We start from the raw sequence: 25255 nt of genomic DNA on the forward strand, positions 1-25255 counted from the left end.
ATGACCAATGGGAGTTGGTGCTTAAAAATCCCTGTTTCCAGGACTTCCCTGGTGGTCCAGTGGCTAAGACCTCATGTTCCTAATCCAGGAGGCCCAAGTTCAATGCCTGGCCAGGGAACTAGATCCTACATAATACAATTAAAGATCCCGCATGCTGCAACTAAGATCCAGTGCAACCAAATAAATACTTTTTATAAAACTGAATGAAGAAAGTGATGATGTTTGATTTCTGGAACTATACAATAAAAGCCACTAGGGTTGTCTCCTTCTCTAATATGACACTTTCTGGGGGAAGTCAGATGTCATGTTACAAGGATGCTGAAGGAAATCAATGGAGAGGTCTTTGATTTGTGAAAATGAGGTTTCCTGTCAACAGCCAGCAAAGAACTAAGAACCTTCTGCTAAACAGCCATGTGAGTGACCCCTCTTGGAAGTGAATCCACCAGCAGCCCTAGACAATGTCTTCGCTGCCACCTCATGAGAAACTTCAAGCCATAACTACCCATCTAAACCACCCTTGACTCTCTAACCAACAAAAACCGAGGTAATAAATGCATGTTGTTTTAAGCTGCCAAATTTTGAAGAAATTTTCTACACAGCAACAGACAACTAATATAAACATTTCACCAACAGTGTGCAAACATACTTTTTTCCTAAGATCCCAAGTAATATCAATTCTTATTATCGTGTTGTAAATTTAGTAAGAAAAGTGGAACCTAAATAAACATGATTCCTGCTTTAAAAAAACTGACGAGACAAAAACCTAAAAAAAATTTTTTTTCAATCTCTGTTGCCTTGCAGGTAGGATATCTTTGTTCTGTACCATCTCATACAGGTCCTAGTGGGAGTGGGTGCCAGACACCCACAGCAGTAACCTGCTCATTAACACATCCTACATTGGTTCACATTCCTTCTGGTTTACTTTCCTAATCCCCTACCAGATCTCTTGTCATCACCTCCAACTCAAATCCTTGTATCTGTATCTCCTGCTAGGGGAATCCAATCTAAGACAATGTAGCCCTTTGAGAATTAACTGTAGGAAACCCTGATATGAGAAACTTCCATCAGTGGAGTAGACACAAACTGATACAGATGTTAAGATTGGCAGACAAGGACATTAAAATCATGATTATAACTGTATTCTGCATTTTCAAAAAGCTAGAGGAAAGATGGAACATAATAAGACACGGAAGATGTTTTAAAGCCCAATGGAACCTCTAGATATGAATTACAGAGAGGAAGGCAACCCAAGATAAATGGACGAGGATCCCAGGGAGAGGTCAAATTATAATAGTTAGGATTAGGTTCAGATACATAAAACAGGTGGAGAGTGGTAATTAGTAGTACCTTAAACAAAAGAGAAGCTTATTCCTCTCTCAACTAAAAGAAATCTGGAGGCAGGCACTGTATAGCTGAAAGGGGAGCTCCACTGTGCCATCAGGTTCAGTCTGGTCTGTCTGCCTTCCTTCCTTTCCTTTCTTTTGGCCTTGCCATGCAGCATGCAGGAACTTAGCTCCCTGATTGAACCTGTGCTCCCTGCACTGGGAACATGAAGTCTTAACCACTGGACTACCAGGGAAGTCCCCACCAGCCTGGTCTTTCAAGCCTACTATCCTGTGTGCATAGCTTTCATCCTCTCATGGCCCAAGGTGGTAACCAGAGCTCCAGCCACTGCATCCACATTCTAGGCAGCAGAAGGAAGAGCAGACGAGCAAATAGGAACCTTTCCTAGTAGGTCAATTCCATTTAAGCAGTGAGTCTGGAAATGACACAGAACTCTTCCATTTAGATCTCACTGTCTAGAACTTCTTCATGTGGCAGCCTCGAGCTGCAAGGGAACCTTACAATTATAAATCTTTGCTGCTAAAATCAAAGTTGTGTTACTAAGTAGAGAGGAAAGAACAGCTGTTGCATCAGATAACCAGTATTTTCTGAGTCACCAAGAAAGATCTGGACTTCCCTGGTGGTCTAGTGGTAGTTAAGAATGTGCTTCTAATGCAGGGGCTGCGGGTTCCATCCCTGTTCAGGGAAATAAGATCTCACCTGCTGTATAGTATGGCCAATAAAAAACCTCCAAAAATCCAAGACTTAGAGATGTTTGATATAGAGGGCTGCAATGGGAAGGACAGAAAACAGAGGTCTGATGAATGTTTTAGAATAACCAAACCAGTTAGATCTCCACTTTGCATCTGCCTAATACATGTGGAACATACATAGGCAATCCAGACGAAAACTTGTTTAAAGCTCTCCATTAGCTATCACGGCCGTACAACAAACCATAGCAGCATAAAATAACAATCGTTTATTATTTCTCACAATTTTATGGACTGGCTGCAGTCAGCTGGCAGCTCCCTGGGTCTGAGGAGGTCTGAGATGGCCTGGGGCCTTGGTTTGGCTGTCATTGTGGCCCCTCTCCATATGGTCTGTCATCACTCAGTAGTCTAGCTCATGCTTCCAAGAAAGGGAAGGTGAAAGCTGTAAGGCTTTTTGAGACGAAGGTCCCAGAATGTGCAAAATACCACCTTTGTGGCGTCAATTAGCCAAAGCAACTCACGAGGCCAGACCAGGTCTAACAGGCAGAAAACAGACTTCCTCTTTAGATAGAGGAGCTGCAAAGCCAATGTTAAAGGGGCATAGACACCGGGAGATTTGATTCATTGAGAACCACCCTGTTAACAAGCTACTGTAGACTCTAAAGAAAGTGAATAAACTGCCTGAAGGACTCTCAGAATGAAGCCATCCCCATTCTAGAATCTTGAGATCTTATCATCTCAAGGCCTACTCAGTTCTTGCTCACTCTAGAGCAAAATCTACCAATAAACAAGACCTTCCCACCTCACTTCTCAGCTGAGGATGAGACCAAAAGCAAGAGTGTGACATATACATCAGCAGAGGGAATCAGTACCAAGTACCTTGAAAAACCTATCCAGGCTCTTGGGTATGTACAGTTAACAAATGAAAAATACAAAGGCCAAGTCAAAGGAAGAATTCATCCCAGAGGAAATGGAGATAAATTAGAAAATAGAAGAAAGTGTAATCTAAAAAACGAACACAGGGAACTCAGATCAGTGCTCAGTGATAACCTGGAGGGGTGGGGTGGGGTAGGAGGTGGGAGGGAGGTTCAGGAGGGAGGAGGCACATGTATACCTATGGCTGATTCATGTGGATGTACGGCAGAAACCAACACAATATTGTAAAGCAATCATCTTTCAATTAAAAATAAATTGAACAAAATTTAAAAAAAAAAACTTAAGTGACTTCAAAGAGATTTGAGAAGCTATTATATTCATAAAACAAGAGCACAGTACTGTGGGGAAAAATCACAGTCAACAGCACAAGAAAAATCTTTGGAAGTATACTGGGAGATTTAAAAAACTCCACAGAGAGTCTGACAGCAAAGGAAACATCCCAGGAAATGGAAGAAACAAATCAAATAAATGGAAAATAGAAGAGATAATGAAGATAGAAAACCACCCTAGGAAGTTCAACATCTAAACAATAGGAAGTCAGTAAAGAGAGAAGGTGGAAACCAAAGGAAGGAATTCATTGAAGAACTATGGAACAAAATTTCCTACAAAGATATACGCCCTTACTTTGAAAAAGTCTTCTGAGTTCCTGACATAGTAAGTTTAAAAAAAAAAAAAAGAAGTCTAGATACCAAAGGGAAACTTTAGAGGATCATGGATTAAGAGGAGACTCTAAATCCTCCTGGGAGGGTAAGAAACAGCAGGTCACCAATAAAGGAATAGCTGAAGCATCCAACTTATTACCAAATATGAAAGGTTTAGAAATTTTCTCTCTCAAGCATCCTTTCTGCCAAAGGAAGATGTGGTATAAAGGACACAAGGGAACTCGCCAAGGATTGCTGTGAAAAGAAACTCCAGCGTCTCAGCTGTTTAAGCAGCCTGAACACAAGGAGTTCACCTCAGATCAAAGACTCAGTGAGCTCTCACAAGAATATTTTTAAGAAACGTGGAATACATTTCAAACAACAGGAAGAGGAAGAAGAAGCTAAATGATATGTCATGTAGTAGAGAAAGCAAATGTTTGATCTTTCAATGGTAAAAGAGAACCAATTAGAAACACCAGACAATAAATGTACAAGATGTGTGAAGCAAGGAAAAATCACAGCGTGATTCTGAAGAACTGGGAATGTAAGTGTAGTAGACATTGCATTCATTTTATTCCATTGTAGGATTATATGTCTATACATTTTTCTGTTGATGGACTCTTGGTCTATTTCCAGTTTGGGACTATTGTGAGTAAAGTTGCTGTGAAAATTCTTGTTTTTGTCCATGGTGTGAATCTCACTTCTCTGTATGTGTGTGTGTGAATCTCATTCTTAACATGGGTCTTTTTCACTTGCTCTTTTCTCTGTCTGGACCACTTTACTTTTAGATGTTTACAAGATTGGCTCTTTCCCACAGTTAGCTGTCAGATGGTGGCAGGAGGGGACAGGCTAGCAGCTGGAACCCTGAGGGCTGACTGAGCACTTCTTTCTCTTATCGTTTCAGGGTCTCTTATCGTTTCTTATCGTTTCTTCAGGTGTGGTTTCTGTTTGTGTGCTGGTTTTGTTAGAGGAGCCACTGACTGAAACCGCCAGCCCTGGCCAGGCCCCATAGTAACCACGCACATGAGTTATCTTAAACAGGAGGTCCTGGTAAGGAATGTGGAACTAACAAGCTGCCACCAAATGGAAGAATTGAAGAAAGGTCAAAAGGAGAGAGGAGACTCCAGTCCACATGTCCTACCAATCTCCCAGAATCCTTCTGTCTGGAATTTATTTTGGGTCAGTATGTGACACCAGGAAGGACCCTGAGTCAGAGTGATTGGCCAGAGACAACCTGGAAACTGATTCCATCACCATAAAACCTGAGACTGTGAGCCACATGGCAGAACAGTTCTCCTGGGATCCCTTACCCTGCTGCTCTCTGCCCGGGACACTCCTTCCCAATAAAGTCTCTTGCTTTGTTAGCACCTATGTTTTCTTGGACAGCTCATTTCTAAGTGTTTGACAACGGCCCGCTCTTGGGCCCTGGAAAGCGTCCCCCTTCCTGCAACAGTTTGACCTTCTTTCCAGCACAGCAGCCTCAGGGCAATTGGACTGTTTTTCCATGGCAGCTTTATCATCTTTTATGACCTAGCCTTGGAATCACACAGCATTGTGTTCTGCTGTGCAAATCACCCACCCACTCAATGTAAGGGTAAGGAAAATACATTCTAGGTCTTGATAGATGAGTGATAAGAATCTAGGTCTTGATAGATGAGCATGTGGAATGGGAGTTTTGTTTTTTGGTCTTGCAGCATGTGGGATCTTAGTTCCTGGACCACGCATTGAACCTGCGCCTCCTGCAGGAAGCATGGAGTACCACTGGACCCCCAGGGAGGTTCCCTGGAATGGGAGGTATTATTACAGACAATTTTTGGAAAATGCACTCAGCCATACTGTCCATACTCTATGTGTTTTTTTCATAGAACTTATTATTTTCAGATATTACTGTATTTCTTTCTTTGCTTGTGATCAACCATCTCCCTTTACCAAAATATTTCAAAGGTCAGGAACCTTCTCTTCATTATTCTCTATCCTCTCATCAGTCCCTGAATGGTGCCTGTAAAACTGAATCCTCCTAAAATCTAACTCCCCTGCTGCATTTATAATTAATCTATCGAAAACTTCATTCCCTTTCTTGTCCTGTCCTGTTCCCCTCAGGACTAAGGAGTAGCAAACAAAGGGGAGGACTGAAACCAGGCAGGATCCTGTAGGGCCTTCCCATGCAAAAATGTCCCTCCCTGTCCCCCATTTCTTGTTTGGAAAAAAAAAAGACTTTAGTCTCCTGGGCCTTCTCTGAGTTCCAAAGAGCATGCTCAGGCAGTTAATGACTAGGACAAGAGTCACAGGACTTGTAGTTCCTCCAGAAGGGATAGACACAGCAATCTGGTGCGTTCTTCTGCAAAAGCTAAGACTCCCACAGACGTGGAGGATGGTGACTGCATGCTGAGCAGAAGCACACAGACCCCAGAGTAGTTGGAACCAGAAGACTGAGATTCCTGAAACATCACCCTGTTACCTCACCACCAACCAATCAGAAGAAGGTCCATGAGTTGCTCACACATCCTCCCACCCCTAACACTGTCTTTAAAAACCCTTGTCTGGGGTCTTCCCTGGTGGTTCAGTGGTTAGGGGTCTGCCTTGTGATGCAGGAGACACAGGTTCAATCACTGGTCCAGGAAAATTCCACATGCTACAGAGCAACTAAGTCCGTGTGCTACAACTACTGAAGCCACGTGCTCCAGAGCCCATGCTCCACAATGAAGAGTAGCCCCCAATCACCGCGACTAGAGAGAACCCACATGCAGCAGTGAAGACATGGAGTCTCCATAGTGTAGCGGTGATCACGTTCGCCTCACACGCGAAAGGTCCCCGGTTCGAAACTGGGCGGAAACAAGGTACAAAGACACAGCACAGTCAAAAAATAAATAACTAAATAAACACAATTATCAAAAAACAAAGCAAAACAAAACCTTGCCTGGAAGCCTTTGGGGAATTTGGGGTCTCTTGAGCATGAGCTGCCCATTCTACTTGATTAATGTCTGCAATAAACCCTCCCAAACAGTTTGCTGCAAATACTTGCTCATGTCTCGGCCACAGAAAAGCAGAGTGTGTCTTGGTCATTTACTGTCACACAACAAACTATCTGACTTAAAACGCACTGACTTAAAACAGTCGCTTTTATCATTTTTCAAGAGTTCGGGGGTCAGGGATTTGAGCAGACTCAACCCCATCACCTCTGCTCCACGTGACATCTGTTGGGACATAATGTCCACCACGTCAGACGTCTCAGCTCAGATTGCTCACGAGGCTGAGGGGCAAACAGGAATGGTTATGTTGGGATCATGTGTCTGGGGCTTTAGCTTACTCTGGCCAATGAGTGACTGGCTTTTCTTCCACGTGGTCTCAGAGGTTTTCCCTCACATGGTCTCTCCGGCAGGGTGGTCACTCAACTTTTGTGGCTGCAGGGCTCCTAGGAACTTCTGCCTGGAACTCTGACTGCATCCTATTGGCTACAGCAAATCAGTGGCCCAGCCCAGATGCAAGGGGAAGGGGACACCCCAGGCACGAACACCAGTAGGCATGGGTTACTGGTGGCCACCGTGAGTCAGCTGGATATCCATTCAAATCCTGGCTCCTCGGCTTGCTAGCTCTATATCCTTGGCCTAATTTCTCCACTTCTCTTAACCACCATTACCTTCCTTATCTATAAAATAATCAGGATACAATTCCTTCTGGGCAGAATTACTCTAAGCATGAATGAGAAAAACATGTATTATGCTGGACATAATCACTGCACGGGGTTTCATAGGAAGAAACGAAGCATTAGAAAGATGTGTAGGGGACTTTCCTGGTGTCCCAGTGGTTAGGACTCTGTGTTTCCAATGCAGGAGGCACAGGTTCGATCCCTGGTCGGGGAACTAAGATCCTGCATGCCACATGGCAAGGTCAAAAAAAACAAGAAAGAAAGATGTACAAACCATAAACTTGACAGAACTGTGAGAACATAAGCTCTTGGTGACCTAAAGAGATCTTTGGGAGGATGTTAGACTTCCAAGGAGCCAGAAGTTAGAATCTCAAAAAATTAAAAAATACAGTGATTCCAGTATGGTTCCACTGGTGAAAAATTTCTTCTCTCTCTTTTGTCCTGAATTACTTTCTTCTATTTGCCAAGGTGGCTCAGAGGGTAAAAGCATCTGCCTGCAATGCAGGAGACCCGGGTTGGATCCCTGGGTCAGGAAGATCCTCTGGAGAAGGAAATGGCAATCCACTCCAGTATTCTTGCCTGGAGAATCCCACGGACGGAGCCTGGTAGGCTATAGTCCATGGGGTCGCAAAGAGTTGGACATGACTGAGCGACTTCACTTTCTTTCTTTCTTTTGGCTGTATTTTAAATTTAGCTTTTCTCTTCTTAGTTCTCTTGTTAACTAATTTCCTCTGCCTAGTATGTTCTATCCAAAAACCTGAAGCCTCACAAAGTCCTTCCCATGGTCATCTGCCTTCCCCTCTAGAAGAGAAACCTCGTTAAGTCTCGTCCCTATAACTATGTCCTTTCTCCTGTCCTCCTGCCTTATCACTTCCACTGTGAGAGATTTCAGAGCAAATGGCCTTTAACCCAATGAGAGTCCCCCTCCGCCAATCTCCACTAATCTTCTTAGGTGTTAATATTTAGCCTTACCTGGTAATACCCAGGTGCCCACAGCCTCATCAGCAGAACCTTTTGAAATGTTTCCCTTGCTTCTTGCCTCTGCTCATTTGATGGGAGATTTCTGTTCTGGCAAGAGGTCAGTAGAAATGAGAGCTCTTTTTCAGTAGAAAGAATACACTTTGTTTTTTGGCTTTTTTTTTTTTCTTTTTTTGACTGCACCACTCGGTATGTGGGGTCTTAGTTCCCCAACCAGGGATCACACCCACTCGTCCTCTGCAGTGGAAGTGCAAGTCTTAACCACTGGACTGCCAAGGAAGTCCTGAAAGAACACACTTTGAAAGTCAAAGATTTGATGATGGGGACAGAAACTGTTTCTCAGAGATAAGTCACAGGATAATTAGCACTTTATCAAAGGCATGTGGTAAATGTACAGTGAGAAAGGTGATCAGTTCTCCCCCAACTTTAGAGGGCAGGTCTGGAGAGGAGCCTTAGTTCCTGCTTGTCTAAGATGCTTCCAGAAGATGGTGATCCTGCTGATCTGAGGACCATGCTTAACCAGGAAATGTTACTAAGTAGACAGGAAGGAGGGACAAGCTACGGACATCTTCCTACAACTCTGAGAGGCAGTAAGCCACCATCTTTTTATTTCCAGGCATTTCCTTGCAACAAAAATTCTGGGATTTGAGGACAGATAGTGCTCTCTACCCACTGGGTAGTCTTCAGCAAATCACTTAACCTCTCTGAGACTCAGTTACTCATTTGTAAAGAAGGAAATGGGGTTGGATAAACAGCAAGGTCCTACTGTACACCACAGAGAACTCTATTCAATATCCTGTGGTAAATCATAATGGAAAAAAATATATTAAAAAAAAGAAAGTCTATGGGACTTACCTAGTGGTCCAGTGGTTAAGAATCCTCCTTGCAAAGCAGGACACGTAGGTTTGATCCCTGGTTAAGAAACTAAGATCCCTCATGGTGCAGGGACAACTAAACCCATGCACGGCAACTAGAGAGGCCCCCACCCCCACCCCATACTGAAGACCCAGGGCAGTGGAAATTAAAAACAATTTTTTAAAAAGAATGTTTATATGTGACTATGCTAAAGCCTTTAACTGTGTGGATCACAACAAACAGTGGAAAATTCTTAAAGAAATGGGAATACCAGACCACCTTACCTGGCTCCTGCAAGACCTGTATGCAGATCAAGAAGCAATAGATACAACCGAACACAGAATAACAGACTGGTTTCAAACTGGGGAAGGAGTATGACAAGGCTGTTTATGTTGTCATCCTGCTTATTTAACTTATATGCAGAGTATATCATGAGAAATGCAGGGCTGGATGAAGCACAAGCTGGAATCAAGATTGCTGGGAGAAATATCAATAACCTTAAATATGCAGATGACACCACCCTATGGCAGAAAGTGAAGAAGGACTAAAGAGCCTTTTGATGAAAGTGAAAAGAGGAGAGTGAAAAAGCTGTCTTAAAATTCAACATTCAGAAAACTAAGATTATAGCAGCCGGTACCATCACTTCATGGCAAATAGATGGGGAAACCGTGGAAACAGTGACAGATTTTATTTTCTTGGGCTCCCAAATCACTGCAGATGGTGAATGCAGCCATGAAATTCAAAGACACTTGCTCCTTGGAAGAAAAGCTATGATCAACCTAGACAGCATATTAAAAAGTAGAGACATTACTTTGCCAACACAGGTCCATCTAGTCAAAGCTATGGTTTTTCCAGTAGTCATGTGTGGATGTGAGAGTTGGACCATAAAGAAGGCTGAGCGCCAAAGAATTGATGCTTTTTGAACTGTGGTGTTGGAGAAGACTCTTGAGAGTCCCTTGGACTGCAAGGAAATCCAACCAGTCAATCCTAAAGGAAATCAATCCTGAATATTCATTGGAAGGACTGATGCTGACACTGAAGCTCCAATACTTTGGCCACCTGATGTGAAGACCTCGTTCACTGGAAAAGACCCTGATGCTGGGAAAGACTGAAGGTAGGAGGAGAAGGGGACAACAGAGGATAAGATGGTTGGATGGCATCACCAACTCAATGGATATGAGTTTCAGCAAACTCCAGGAAATAGTGAAGGACAGGGAAACCTGGCATGCTGCAGTCCACGAGGTTGCAAAGAGCCCAGACAGGACTGAGCAACAGAACAACAACAACAATACATGTACGGAGACATACATGTCACTTTGCTGCCCAGCAGAGATCAGCACAACACTGTAAATCAACTGTGGTGTGCTCAGTCGCTAAGTTGTGTCTGACTCTAAGCGACCCCTTGGACTGTAGCCCACCAGGCTCCTCTCTCCATGAGATCTTCCAGGCAAGAATACTGGAGTGAGTAACCATTCCTTCCTCCGTCCCTACCCAGGGATTGGACTTGAATCTCAGGCGTCTCCATCGGTAAGCAGATTCTTTACCGCTGAGCCCTACACGTCAATGAAAATAAATAAAAGGAGGAAGCGGGTAGGGTTCATACTGGCCCCGCTGAACCGTCTGGGGGAGTCTGAGACACAGCATGCAGGATGGCCCAGCAATGTCTGGCACAGCTAGGTCCTCAGTGAATGGGGCCGAGCCTCACGACTGTAAGGGCAGAATCAAGAGACCTAAGCAAGAGCCTGACGTCTTCAGTTTTCCCATGTTCTTAGTGAGGATGTGGCTTTGTTTTCACAAGTCCCACATTAGTGAACAGCAGTGTTTGTGGGCATACTCCCAGTGCTCCACCGGCTGCCTCCTTCGGGCAAAATGAGGTAATGCTCTGGAGTCACAAATTGAAAGCCTCTTTCTCATGAGCTGTCACACCCTCCAATGGGAAGGTGTCTGTCATAAGATTGTTTTCCATTACAACATTCACATGACACCTTTGCCATAGATCCTTCTTCAGTGGCAGGAAATGAAAATATTTCACAGTTCTTATGGGTGCACGTCCGTTTTCTTCTCCTGCACCCACAAAAGCATTTTGGGGGGAGAATATGTACTCCATTCCCAAGCCTCTGGCTTTCCCAGACATCCTCAATAAGCAGCAAGACCCGCAAATCCATCAAAGGACTTACTCTGTTTGCTCAAACCTTCAAATTGCTTTGTGATAACCAGAGACTGCTCTGCTGACAAACAGGAGAGAGAACTACCAGATTTCTCTCTCGAGGTTTCTGCCTGTTTTGACTGTTGCATTTGACACCCACATGTTGTCTAACTTATACTGATGATTCAACAGAAGCCACCACAAGCAAAACCAGTTGTTTCATGCCAGACAATAGCCTTCAGCTGAGCTGACTTTCTATGATGACAGCGACAACTTGATTTCTGGAGGTGAAATTTCTACCTTTCTCTCTCAACGAGCCTGGGAAGAGCGTACAGCTGTATGGTTCATTCATTACTTTATATCCCCAAGTTTATTTCTCCTACTTATAGAGCTAATTTGTTTCACCCATGTTAAAAAAGAAAAAACAAAACTATATCATGAGCACATTTTCTCCTCATTTAAGGAAAATTCCTAAACTACAGTTGCTACATTTCTAACTTAGATCAAAACTAGACAGTGGGAGGTGTAGAGTTGTTTAAAAAGAAAGAAAATCAATGGAGTAAGGCTGGATAGTGACTTGGGGACATCAAAGATATCAGGACTTCCTTGGTCATCCAGTGGTTAAGACTCCATTCTTCCAATACAGGGGATGCAGGTTCCACCCCTGGTCATGGAACTAAGATCCCACATGCTAAACAATACAGCCAAAAAATAAAAAAGTAAAGATGATGCCCAAATAGTTCACTTTGTTAGCTGGGAATATGTATTCACCAGCACAATATGTATTTCAGAAACCTTAAGTTCAAGTTGAGTTAAGATTTTTACCTTAAAGCTATTTAATACTAATCAGTATATTAAATGTTTAATAAATAAAAATAGGCCATGAGATAGACTAACTAGTTGGGAGGACACTTTGATGAAGAAAAAAATATGAGCAGAAGCAAGAGGCAAGTAAATTCATTTTTCCTAAAGAGACCAAACATACTCAAGAAAGTTGATGAAATCTCCCCATTTTCAAGCCTGTGCTGTGCTATGCTTAGTTGCTCAGTTGTGTCTGACTCTTTTCAACCCCATGAACTGTACCTGCAAGGATCCTCTTGTCCATGGGATTCTCCAGGCAAGAATACTGGAGTGGGTTGCCCTGCCCTCCTCCAGGGGATCTTCCCATCCCAGGGATCGAACCCAGGTATCCTGCATTGCAGGCAGATTCTTTACCATATGAGCCACCAGGGAAGCCCATATATTTACCCAAATCATACAGACAGATAGATGGATAGACAGACAGACAGACTGTTGGATGGATGGATGGGTGGATAGACAGATAGATTCAAGGTGCTCTTCTCCTTCCTACAGAGACCTGTTTGTGAGGCAGCAAATATTTCCTGAGTGTCTAATCCATGCTGGGCTCTAAAGGTGCTGGAGGCTGTGAACAAGACAAACAAGTAGCAGTCATTCATTCCACATGCTGACAGAGGATAATAGTTAAGACTCTTCTGGTTACAAGAAACAGCGACTCTAGCAAATGTAAGCAAAAATGGGAATTTATTGGAAAGCTACTACTGGAAGACTTACACATCCAAGCCTTGGATAGGGGGCAGAAGCAGGAAATCATGGACCTTCCCCTTTGGGCAATGATGTCATGGTGACTCAGCCCCAACAAGTCCCAACTGCTGTGTCTTTCAGTTCAGTTTCTGAAGAGAGAAACTGATTGGCTCGGGTTGGGTGAGGCGTCTATCCCTGGTCCAATCAACCATGGCCAGAATGGCAGGTTCATGTGGTTTGAACCTGCCCCAACATACTTGAGTCTTCTCAGAAACTGGAAGATTCTGTGAATAGCACAGACACTCTAGTTAGCTTCTATATTTTGTAGCCCTAACATTTAAATAGGTTCAGGGTTATATTCAAAATATTTAACAACTGATATGCAGATGACACCTCCCTTATGGCAGAGAGCAAAGAAGAACTAACTAGCCTCTTGATGAAAGTGAAAGAGGAGAGTGAAAAATTTGGCTTAAAACTCAACATTCAGAAAACTAAGATCATGGCATCTGGTCCCATCACTTCATGGCAAATAAATGGGGAAACAGTGGAAACAGTGAGAGACTTTATTTTCTTGGGCTCCAAGATAACTGCAGATGGTGACATGCAGATGGTGCAGCCATGAAATTAAAAGACGCTTGCTCCTTGGAAGAAAAGTTATGACTAACCTAGAAGCATATTAAAAAGCAGAGACATTACTCTGTCAACAAAGGTCTGTCTAGTCAAAGCTATGTTTTTTCCAGTAGTCAAGGATGGATGTGAGAGTTGGACTGTGAAGAAAGCTGAGAGCCGAAGAATTGATGCTTTTGAACTGTGGTGTTGGAGAAGACTCTTGAGAGTCCCTTGGACAGCAAGGAGATCCAACCAGTCCATCCTAAAGGAGATCAGTCCTGAGTGTTCATTGGAAAGACTGATGCTGTAGCTGAAACTCCAATACTTTGGCCACCTGATGCAAAGAACTGACTCATTGGAAAAGACCCTGATGCTGGGAAAGATTGAAGGTGCGAGGAGAAGGGGACGACAGAGGATGAGATGGTTGGATGGCATCACCGACTCGATGGACATGAGTTTGAGTAAACTCTGGGAGTTGGTGATGGATAGGGAGGCCTGGCATGCTGCAGTCCATGGGGTCACAAAGAGTCAGACACGATTGAGCAACTGAGCTGAACTGGTTTATTATGGAAATGCTCCCAGGGAAGGCCATTAACAAAGTAGATGAGGACCTCTCTGGCAGTCAGTGGTTAAGGAGATGGGGATTTGATCCCTGATCTGGGAAGATTCTCTGGAGAAGAGCATGGCAACCCACTCCAGTATTCTTGCTTGGAAAACTCCATGAACTGAGGAGCCTGGCAGGCTACAGTCCATGGAGTCGAAAAAGAGTCAGACATGACTTTGCGACTAAACACCAACACATCACACAATCGGGGTTGGGTGAATCCACAGATGTGGAACCGCAGGCTGACTACGAGACTTGAGCATCTGCAGAGTTTGGTATATGTGGGGGCTCTGGAGTACCAAGGAAGGAACAAATCATGCTTTCTTCTTTTCTTAAAATTTTATTTATTTATTTTTGGCTGTGTTGAGTCTTTGTTGCTTTGCTCGGGCTTTTCTCTAGTTGAGGCGAGCAGGGACTACCCTCTAGTTGCGGTTCACGGGCTTCTCACTGCAGTGACTTCTCTTGTTGCAGAACACGGGCTCTAAGCATGTGGGCTCAGCAATTGCAGCTCACAGGGTCTAGAGACCAGTGGTTTTGGCACAAGGGCTTAGTTGCTCTGCAGCATATGGGATCTTGCCAAAACAGAGACTGAACCAGTGACCCTTGCATTGCAAGGAAGATTCCCAACCCCTGGACCAACAGGGAAGCCCCCAAATCATGCTTTCATGATTGTGAAAACTGAAAAGTCCCACCATCTGCTGCCTGCAAGCTGGAGATCCGGAAGAGCCAGTTGCAGTCAGAGTACCTGAGAACAAGGGGAATGGGTGGCATAAGTTCTAGTCAAAGTCCAAACGTCTGGAAACGAGGCATAAGGCCCAGTTCTTGAACAGGAGAAGACTGAGGGCCCAGCTGGAGCAATCTGACAGAAATGGAACTTTCCCTTCCTGTCTCTTTGCCTTCCTCTGTTCTACTCAGTTCCTCAACAGACTGAATGAGGCCCATCCACATTTGCTCTGTCTGCCTATTGAAATCCTAATCCTAATCTCACCTGGATATATCCTCACAGACACACCCAGAATAATGTTCAATCAAATATACGTGAGAGTTGGACCATAAAGAAAGCTGAGCATCAAAGAATTGATGCTTTTGAGTTGTGGTGTTGGAGAAGACTCTTGAGAGTCCCCTGGACTGCAAGATCAAACCAATCAAGCCTAAAGGAAATCAGTCCTGAATATGCATTGGAAGAACTGATGCTGAAGTTGAAGTTCCCATACTTTGGCCACCTGATGCGAAGAGCTGACTCATTAGACAAGACCTTGATGCTGGGAAAGATTGAAGGCAGAAGGGGATGACAGAGGACAAGATGATTGGACGGCATCACCAACTCAACGGACATGAGTTCGAGCAAGCTCCAGGAGACGGTAAGAACAGGGAAACTTGGTGTGCTGCAGCCCATGGGGCTGCAAAGAGTCGGACGTGACTGAGTGACGGAACGAACAACAACAACAAATACCTGGGCCCCTTGCATCTCTGTCAGGTTGACCCTTAAAATTAAGCATCACAGATGCCCTCAGGGAAAGCTTGAGAGGGTAGCTTTACTCTGATCCCAGAAGGAGTTCTGGGGTGTAAGCCATGCTGCATAATTCTCCCCACCAGAGGCAAGGGAGCCGGCCTCTGATATCTCAGCACCTCATAGTCACTGTTTCACAGTCACAGCAGACAGGGCTCTCCTCCCCAGCATGTCTGACTCTCTGTGCCTGTGACTGAGCAGCTACAGGTGCTGGAAGTGAACCACCCAGAGAGTCCAGTGCAGGATGGAGCCCTGACATCATCTGCACCAGTGGGATCCAGGCAGGTTGCCAACTAATTGGTTCCAAAATATTTCAACTTCCTGGTAATCCAGTGGCTGAGACTCTGCACTCTCAACGCAGGAGGCCCAGGTTCAATCCCTGGTTAGGTAACTAGATCCCACATGCTGCAGCAAAGATTGAAGATCCTGCGTGCCACAACTAAGACCAGTGCAGACAAATAAATATTTTTTAAAATAATAATAATAAGTAGATAAAAAGAGGGAACTCCCTGGCAGTCCAGTGGTTGGAGCTTTTCACTTTCACTGCTAATGACATGAGTTTGAACCCTAGTTGGGGAACTAGGATCTTGCAGGCCATGTGGTCCGGGCATGAAAAGAAAAATCAATAAACAAAAGGCTTGTAGATGATTTTACCCCCAATCTTTTGTAAATGATTTCTCCCCTAATAACATTAAGAAATGTCTTCACCGTCTCTAGACTGTGCCTAGATTTTGAGATTCAAAGATAAATAATACATGCAGTGGATACTTGGCTTTTTTCCTCGGCTTCTAGACTCTAACCTCACTTTCCTATTTGCTGCCCCCACATATGGCATCTCAGTGGAAAGTTGTGACAGCATCGTAAAAGGAAGGTCCTTGCTGATCAGCTCCAACCCAGACCGAGGGCTTGAACTTCTGAGCTGGGGGGTGCCCTCTCCTAGAGTTTGGAATTGGGAGTAACTCCTGGAGGAGATGCTCAGGAAGTCACTCCCTGCATGCAGCAGAGCTTGCTGACTACCCGCTTCTCAAGTGTGGGCTCTGCTGAGGTTCCTGACACGTGGCCTGGAACCCTCCTGCAGCCTAAGGGTTACACCTTTTCTCTGCCTGGCCACACACATTTGGTTTTCTATAAAATTGGACGTGTGATTTTTTTCAAAAACTCTCTTCTGAGATTTTATACACAGGTACCTGAACAAACAATTGTGTTTCTGCGAAGATTCTTTTCCCAAATATTGATGAAAAGATTCATCTATAGGCCTCTTTGTCTGTCCAGCTCTTTATCCAATACCAGTTTGTTTACCTATGTGCCGTGACCTAGTTTCTAAGCATAAGGCTGAGTTACCCAGAACTATTGTTTTAGGCAATCTTTATGTGCATTGTTTTCTTTTGTTCTTTGTAGATAAAATGTCTTAATAGCCAGAGGATGAGACTCTGAAGCAGCAAAAATGAACATCTTGAGTGGTCGTCCAGCCATCTCCACTCTCAGCAGCATCCAACAAAAACATTCCAAACTGATTAGCAGATGCAAACTATTATATTCAGAATGGATAACCAACAAGGTCCTACTGTGTAACACAGAGAACTATATTCAATATCTCATGATAAACCATCACAGTTCAGAGAAATGAACATGAAACAGAATATATATATGTATAACTGAGTCAATTTGCTATGCAGCAGAAATTAACACAATATTGTCAATCAACTATACTTCAATATATTTTAAAATCCCAAATAGATGAAAAGCTATTTGCTTTGATGACATGCAACAAAGAAACTGAAAGAAAAAGGAATAAAACAGGTGAGCCAAGCAGGAGAGAGTCTTCTATCTTTTACTTTCTTAAATCATAAAAGATGAACTCATTATTATCCCAAAATTTCTTGAGGCAGAAATTCAGACACCTGATTATTCTATAAAATCAAAGTGACAGCATCCTTGGAGAAACAGTTGCCTGGCAACTCAGAACAAAGGATTGTCTTTAGATTCCTCTGGAATCTTGTGTATCTATTTTGGTTTTTCTGTTGAGCTCATTTCCTTCCCTACAACCCCCTGACTGAACAATTTTGGAGGAAAAATTCCACTCATAAGAAAGTCTTTTTTCCTCCAGAAGGTATTTTTAAGAAGTACAGCTATCTTTACGCAGCTGAATCGCTTTATTTTCAGGACTGGTACACGAACACATAAGAAAAGAAAAAGGAAAATGCATTAACACGTAAGAAAAAGAAAAATGCCAATTGAGAGGAGGTCTCAGACAGAGATATATGTTTTGAGGCTGAAAGTCAGACATCAGCTTTCTAACAGAAGGTATTAATTCAGAATCTCACCTAAGACCAAAGTATAATTCACTCAGTTGAGAGATGCTTTGCAAACTCCTACGTCTTTGTTGGAGCAAGAAGAGCTGTCTGGGTAAGCTCTTATTCGCCAAACTCAGAAGCCCTACATCTCCCCTCTTCTGAATTAATGATGTAGTCCCAGATCTTTTTCCTCTCTTCAGTGAGATAAAGAGTAAGTTATCTGCATCCCTAATGATTCTCTTGCTTATAAGCAAGATAACCTGAGTGAGAGACCCTATGCAAAAGGGAAACTCCTGGAAGAATTGGGGTAACTCACAAAAGGCCAACCAAATAGCCTGGGAGTCGGTAGGAATCAAGGTGCTAGAAGTTAAGAGGCAGGAACCACAGAAAGGTCGAGAAGGAGGAAAAGGCAAGCAGAAGCCCATGATGAGAACAGTGAACTTCACATATCCTGGTAGTGCTCACTCAACATTCATAATCCCTGCAGAGAATGTCACATTGGCAGAGTTTAGATCAAAAGACCAAGCTTGCTGTCCCAAACCAGGGAGAGGAAGAATCTGCTAGGAGGACCTTCCGCAAACCCCTTCAGCTTCCATGACGTAAGGGCAGATAGGTTTAATTTCATATAGACGGTCCCCAGGGGCTTCCCTGGTGGTCCAGTGGCTAAGGCTCCAAGCTCCAGGGGATCCAGGTTCAATCCTTGGTCAGGGAGCTAGATCCAACATGCCGCAACTAAGAGTTCACATACCCTCAATAAAGATCCCACCTGCTACAACTAAGATCTGGTGCAGCCAAATAAACAAATTTTTTTTTTTTTTTAAGTAAAAAGAAAAGACTGGCCACAATAGGGTGATGGGAAAGTCATTTCCCAAAAACAAACTCTGGTGCTATTTAGAAGAGAGAATGAATGCTAAGAAGCCAAAAAAACATTTATCATTGTCTTACTTTTGTTCCCAGAAGCAGAAATGGAGGCAGGGATTCTTATACTCTTATTCTGTAAGAGACATCCTGTGCTTTCAGCAGAAACTTGTAAGAAAGTAAGGGAAGCTGGATAGAGCAGGGAAAGAGGCTAAACAAAGATGAAGTTTCAGGTGAGGTCTAATTATAATAAAATAAAACTATAATAAACTAAACTATATATATATATATATATAAACTAAACTATATATATTATATAAATATAATAAACTAACTATAATAAAATAAAAAAGTATCAGTCTTCATCAGGTAAATGATGCAGCTAGCTACAAGATCCAGTACACGAATTATTGGAATGAAACAGAAATGTACCTCAAGCCTCACTTTCCTACAAAAACATAACTCTTTGTCAATATAACTAGTAGTTATTAATTATGAGGTAAAACAAGGTGGAAAAATATAGAACAATATTAAGAGAAATAAAATGTTTGTCTTCAAATTAAGTACCTTTTCATCGTATCCTCTTAGGCCATTAATTGCCACTTTAACTTCATCTTGGTCTCCCTACTCATCTATAAGAATACTTAACTTTCTTCTGTTTTTTCAAGTTTCAAAAATGTTTTTAGCCTGGTATAGAGTTTTTTCAGAAAATCACTTCTAACTCTTCTGCTGATCCATCCAATAACTCTCTTTAGGTTTTACTGGAGGAGGCAAAATGTTAAGTGTTTCATCACCTCTTTAGTTCTAGAGGCTAATAACAGAAAAATAAAGGCTCCTTCAGAAAAATAAAACATTTTTTTTAAAAAAAGGAAAAAAAAAAAGGTAATGAAGCTTATGGATATAGTCAAAGCTCTAACACTAAAGGAGGGTTAAAGGAACAAGATCATTGGAAAAAAGAAAAAAAGAAACTGACTTTCTAATGCACTGAAGAAATGCATCAGAAAAAATATATAAAAGAAGTCTTACAGACCTAACAGAGAATTTGACAGTAATTAGTGATGTATGCATAGAAAACTAAGCAAACAAAAAAAATACTATTGTTAATTACAAGAAAAACAAAACTGTACAAGAAACATAACTATGATTAACAACATTTATAATACAAATAAACAACATTTCTCATTATGATTAACAACATTAATGAGCAAACATTTCTATATTCTCAGTGACCTAACTATAAACGTAAATAAAATCTGTCCCTGGAGGAACAGTGGATAAGAATCCATCTGCCAGTGCAGGAGACACGAGTTCAATCCCCGGTCTGGGACGATCCTACAGGGCATGGAGAAACTAGGCCCACGACCACAATTGCTGAGCCAGCGCTCCAGAGCTCACAGGCTGCAACTGCTGAGCCCAAGGGCCGCAGCTGCTGAAGCCTGTGCACCTGGAGCCTGTGCTCTGCAACGAGAGAAGCCGCTGCAGTGAGAAGCCCGTGCACCACAACGAGGAGGAGCCTCCACTCGCCACAACTAGAGAAAGGCCACGCAAAGCAACAGAAGACTCAGCGCAGCCAGAAAGAAACAAACAGTTTTTTAAAGAAATCCTGGAGACACCTCTCTCTTCCCCTCTCTCTCTATTGTATATATCAATATATAATATATACCTTGTACTATATATCACATAATATATATTTTATAGGTTATATATCATATATATTTGTTGTTCGGTCACATAGTTGTGTCTGACTCTTTGCGACCCCATGAATGGCAGCATGCCAGGATTCCCTGTCCTTCACTACCTCCCGAGGCCATCCAACCATCTCATCCTCTGTCGTCCCCTTCTCCCGCCTTCAATCTTTCCCAGCATTAGGGTGTTTTCCAATGAATCGGCTCTTTGCATCAGGTGGCCAAAATATTGGAGCTTCAGCTTCAGCATCAGTCCTCCCAATGAATATTCAGCGTTGATTTCCTTTAAGATTGACTGTTTTGATCTCCCTGCTGTCCAAGGGACTCTCAAGAGTCTTCTCCAGCACCACAGTTGGAAAGTATCAATTCTTTGGCTCTCAGCCTTCTTATACGTACATACAAATAGATATATATGTATAATATATATACACACACATATTTGGCCATTCATGTATATATGGGCTTTCCTGGTGGCTCAGATGGTAAAAAATCTGCCTGCATGGCTACTGTCCATAGGGTTGCAAAGAGTCAGATACAATTGAACAACTAACACTTTCACACACACACACATATATATGTATGTATGTATATGCATGCACACATACACACACACACACACACACACACACACACACTAGATACCAGTAGTCTTCACCCAGTTTGGGGAAAAAAAAAAACATCTCCAAGTATTGTCAGAATGTTGTCAGACATTCCCTAAGGAGCAAAATCCCCTCAATTGAGAACTACTGTTCTAACTCGTTTATTACATTTTCTCAACTAAATAGTGTAATAAGGATTTTATTTCTCTGACTTGAAACTGATTCAGAAAGCCATAAATTATGTCAAAATTCAATAAACAAAATATTAATATAATTATTTAGAAATATACAACCAATAAAAGAAAAAACAAATTAAAGTATTAAATGCAATTGCTTCTAAAGAACAGAACTGAAGGACAAGGAGGGGTGATTTTGAACTTTTTAACATGATTTTGTTGTCTTAATGTGTACACATATAGCTGACCAGGTAGCTGACTAGGTAGAAAGCTCCAGAGACAGACGCAAAATTCTCATTCTCGTAAGAGATGAAAGAAGTGTTTATTCTGATCTTTTTTCTAATCTCATCTAAACCATATTCTCTTGCATTTCGCCCAGAGGTAAGTGCCACTGTCATCTAGCTTGAATTATATGCTTGTTTCTTTTCCAAGATGACTCTAATCTGCCTCCTCCCTAACTGGGTGGAGAACTGGCTTACCTGGTTGTAATTATGCAGTAGTCAGAGAAGACACGAAAAAACACTCTAGTAAAGATTCTTATGAAGACTGAAATAACATTAGAATCCCCAGATCTGCATGGGTTGTCTCCCTCTAAAAACAAGGCGGTGGAGGCGGTGAGGGCGGTTGAGACTGCTTTGTGGATGTGTGTCAATGCTACTTGCTTTTCTAGACTCTTTCCCCAGTCTCCATCCACCCCCCTCTCTCTCACATTGTACCCCCAGTACTAGCTCTAACTCAGCCTTGCTTCCCCCCACCACAACAATTGAAGCAATCTTGGGACTGAATTTCTTATGTATTCTGTGTTAAGTACATACTACATTTCGTTTATCCATGCATCTGTTGATGGACTTTGGATTGGTTCCACCTTTTGGCTATTATGAATAATGTTGTTATGAACTTGCTGCTGCTGCTTCTGTTGCTAAGTTGCTTCAGTCGTGTCCGACTCTGTGCAACCCCATAGACAGCAACCCACGAGGCTCTGCTGTCCCTGGGCTTCTCCAGGCAAAAACACTGGAGTGGGTTGCCATTTCCTTCTCCAATGCATGAAAGTGAAAAGTGAAAGTGAAGTTGCTCAGTCGTGTCCGACTCTTCGCGACCCCATGGACTGCAGCCCACCAGGCTCCTCCGTCCATGGGATTTTCCAGACAAGAGCACTGGAGTGGGTTGCCATTGCCTTCTCCTCTTATGAACTTGAGTATACAAATAATTGTTTGAATCCCAGTTTTCAAATATTTGTGGTATATACCATAGAAATTGATCATGTGACTAACTTATTTTTATCTTTTTTTTATGATTAGCTGTTTGAGGAACAACCTACTGTTTTCCACAGCAGCTGTAACATTTTACATTTCTACCAGCAATGCATAAGGGTTCCAATTTCTTCATATCCTCACCAACACTTGCTATTTTTAGTTTGCTGTTTTTTTTTTTAAAATACTAGTCATTCCAAGGTGCAGAAAGTGGTGTGTCATTGTTTCAATTTGCATTAATTTCCCCACTGGTAAGTGATATTGAGCATCTTTTCTTGTGCTTATTGGCCATTTTTGTATTTTCTTTAGAGAAATGTCTATTTGACTTCTTTACCCACTTGTAAAAAATTTTATCCATTTATTTGGCTGCACTGGCTCTTAGTTGTGTCATGCCAGACCTTTTTTTGCAACTCTCTGGATGTGGTGCATGGGCTCAGTAGCTGCAGCACAGGGCCTTAGCTGCTTCGAGGGATGTGGGATCCCAGTTTCCTAACCAGGGACTGAACTCGAGTACCCAGCACTGCAGGGCAGATTCTTAACCACTGAACCACCAGGGAAGTCTTCTTTGCCCACTTTTTTTTTTTTATGCCAATATAAAGTGAAGCTTTATTCTTGATGATGTGCTCAGGCATCTTGGGTCAGATAACAAAGAGGAACATCCTCCTTCACCAATTTTTGAAATTATAAAATATGTTTTTCTTTTTTTGTTTGTTTTTTATTACAATTTTTAAATTATATTTTTAATTGGAGGACTGCTCCCTTTTTAATCAGGTTGTTTCTGTGTTGCCGAGTTGTAGATACTCTTTCTATACTCTGGATACTAATCCCTTATCAGATATAATTTGCAAATATTTTTCCCATTCCATGACTTGCCTTTTCACTCTGTTGACAATTGTCCTTTAATACATGAAAGTTTTAATTTTTTATAAATTACAATTTATCTATTTTTTTCTTTTGGTGTCATAACCAAGAAATCATTGGCAAATCCATTGTTATGTAGTCTTTCCACTATGTTTTCTTCTATGAGTCTTATAGTTTTAGCTCTTACAGTTAGGTCATTGATCCATTTTGAGTTAATTTTTGTATCTGGTATAAGAAAAGGATCAAACTTCATTCTTCTGCATGTGGATATCCAGTTTTCCTCTTCTACCCTTCTGTTTCAGCTTTTTATATTTCACTCTGGCTTATTTCAAAATGATTTTGAAGTTTAATATTGATTAAAGGTCTAAATGAATTTTCTTTTCAAGTTATTATGCCATCTTCCAAAGCAATATCCTTGCCTTCCTCGGCCATTATTTTGTAAGAGCTTTATTGAGATGTAATTCACCTGCCATAAAATCTACCCACTTCAGGTGTACAATTCAACAGTTTTTAGTATATTCACAAAGTTGTACAACTATTACCACAATTTTAGAATATTTTCATCACCCCCAAAAGAAACTGTGTATACTTTAGCAGTCACCCTCATCTTCCCAACCCCTGCAGTCTTAGGCAACCACTATCTATCTCTATAGACTTGCCTATTCTGGATAGTTCATTATTATTTCGTAATAAAGAATACGTTGGGTTTTTAGAAACTGACTTATTTCACTTAGCATAATGTTTTTAAGGGTCATCCATATTGTAGCTTGTATAAATATCTCATTCCTTTTTAAGAGTAATTATTTTATTTATTATTATTCATTTTTGACTGTCCAGGATCTTAGTTGTGGCATGTGGGATCTAGCTCCCTGACCAGGGATGGAACCTAGGCCCCCTGCATTGGGAGCACAGAGTCTTAGCCACTGGACCACCAGGGATGTCCCTCAACACTTCATTCCTTTTTATAGTCGAATAATATTCCATTGTAAAGATAGACCACATTTCATTTATTCATTTATCAGATGATAAGATATGTGGGTTGTTTCCATGTTTTGGTGCTGCTGTGAACATTTGTGTATAAGTTTTATGTGGACATGTGTTTCAAGTTTTTTTGAGTATATACCCAGGAGAGGAATTGCTAGGTCAAATGGTAACTCTATATTTAACCTTCTGAAGAACTGCCAGACTGTTTTCTTTTTTTTTTTTTTTTTTCAGACTGTTTTCTAAAGAGGGTGCACCATTTAACATTCCCACAAACAGTGGTATTTCTCCACATCCTCAGTTCAGTTCAGTTCAGCCACTCAGCCGTGTCAGACTCTTTGCGACCCCATGAACCACAGCACTCCAGGCCTCCCTGTCCATCACCAACTCCCGGAGTCCACACAAACCCATGTCCATTGAGTCAGTGATGCCATCCAACCATCTTATCCTCTGTCGTCCCCTTCTCCTCCTGCCCTCAATCTTTCCCAACATCAGGGTCTTTTCAAATGAGTCCGTTCTTTGCATCAGGTGGCCAAAGTATTGGAGTTTCAGCTTCAGCATCAGTCCTTCCAATGAATATTCAGGATTGATTTCCTTTAGCATGGACTGGTTGGGTCTCCTTGCTGTCCAAGGGACTCTCAAGAGTCTTCTCCAACACCACAGTTCCAAATCATCAATTCTTTGGTGCTCAGCTTTCTTTATAGTCCAACTCTCACATCCATATATGACCACTGGAAAAACCATAGCCTTGGCTAGACGAACATTTGTTGATAAAGTAATGTCTCTGCTTTTCAATATGCTGTCTAGGTTGGTCATAACTTTCCTTCCAAGGAGTAAGCGTCTTTTAATTTCATGGCTGCAATCACCATCTGCAGTGATTTTGGAGCCCAGAAAAATAAAGTCAGCCACTGTTTCCACTGTCTCCCCATCTGTTTGCCATGAAGTGATGGGACCAGATGCCATGATCTTAGTTTTCTGAATATTGAGTGTTAAGCCAAGTTTTTCACTCTCCTCTTTCACTTTCATCAAGAGGCTCTTTAGTTCTTCTTCA

The 25255-nt window shown here is 42.1% G+C and overlaps 1 non-coding gene across 1 annotated transcript; it reads left to right on the top strand.

The window, feature by feature from the left end:
• The first annotated feature begins 6372 nt into the window (after nucleotides 1-6372).
• TRNAV-CAC (transfer RNA valine (anticodon CAC)) lies at nucleotides 6373-6445 on the top strand. Its single transcript has one exon. It is a non-coding gene; the product is annotated as a tRNA-Val (tRNA).
• The last annotated feature ends 18810 nt before the right edge of the window (nucleotides 6446-25255 follow it).

Source organism: Giraffa tippelskirchi, chromosome 9, assembly GCF_054371585.1.
Source record: "Giraffa tippelskirchi isolate mGirTip1 chromosome 9, T2T-mGirTip1v1.2.pri, whole genome shotgun sequence".
Classification (NCBI taxonomy): Eukaryota; Metazoa; Chordata; class Mammalia; order Artiodactyla; family Giraffidae; genus Giraffa; species Giraffa tippelskirchi.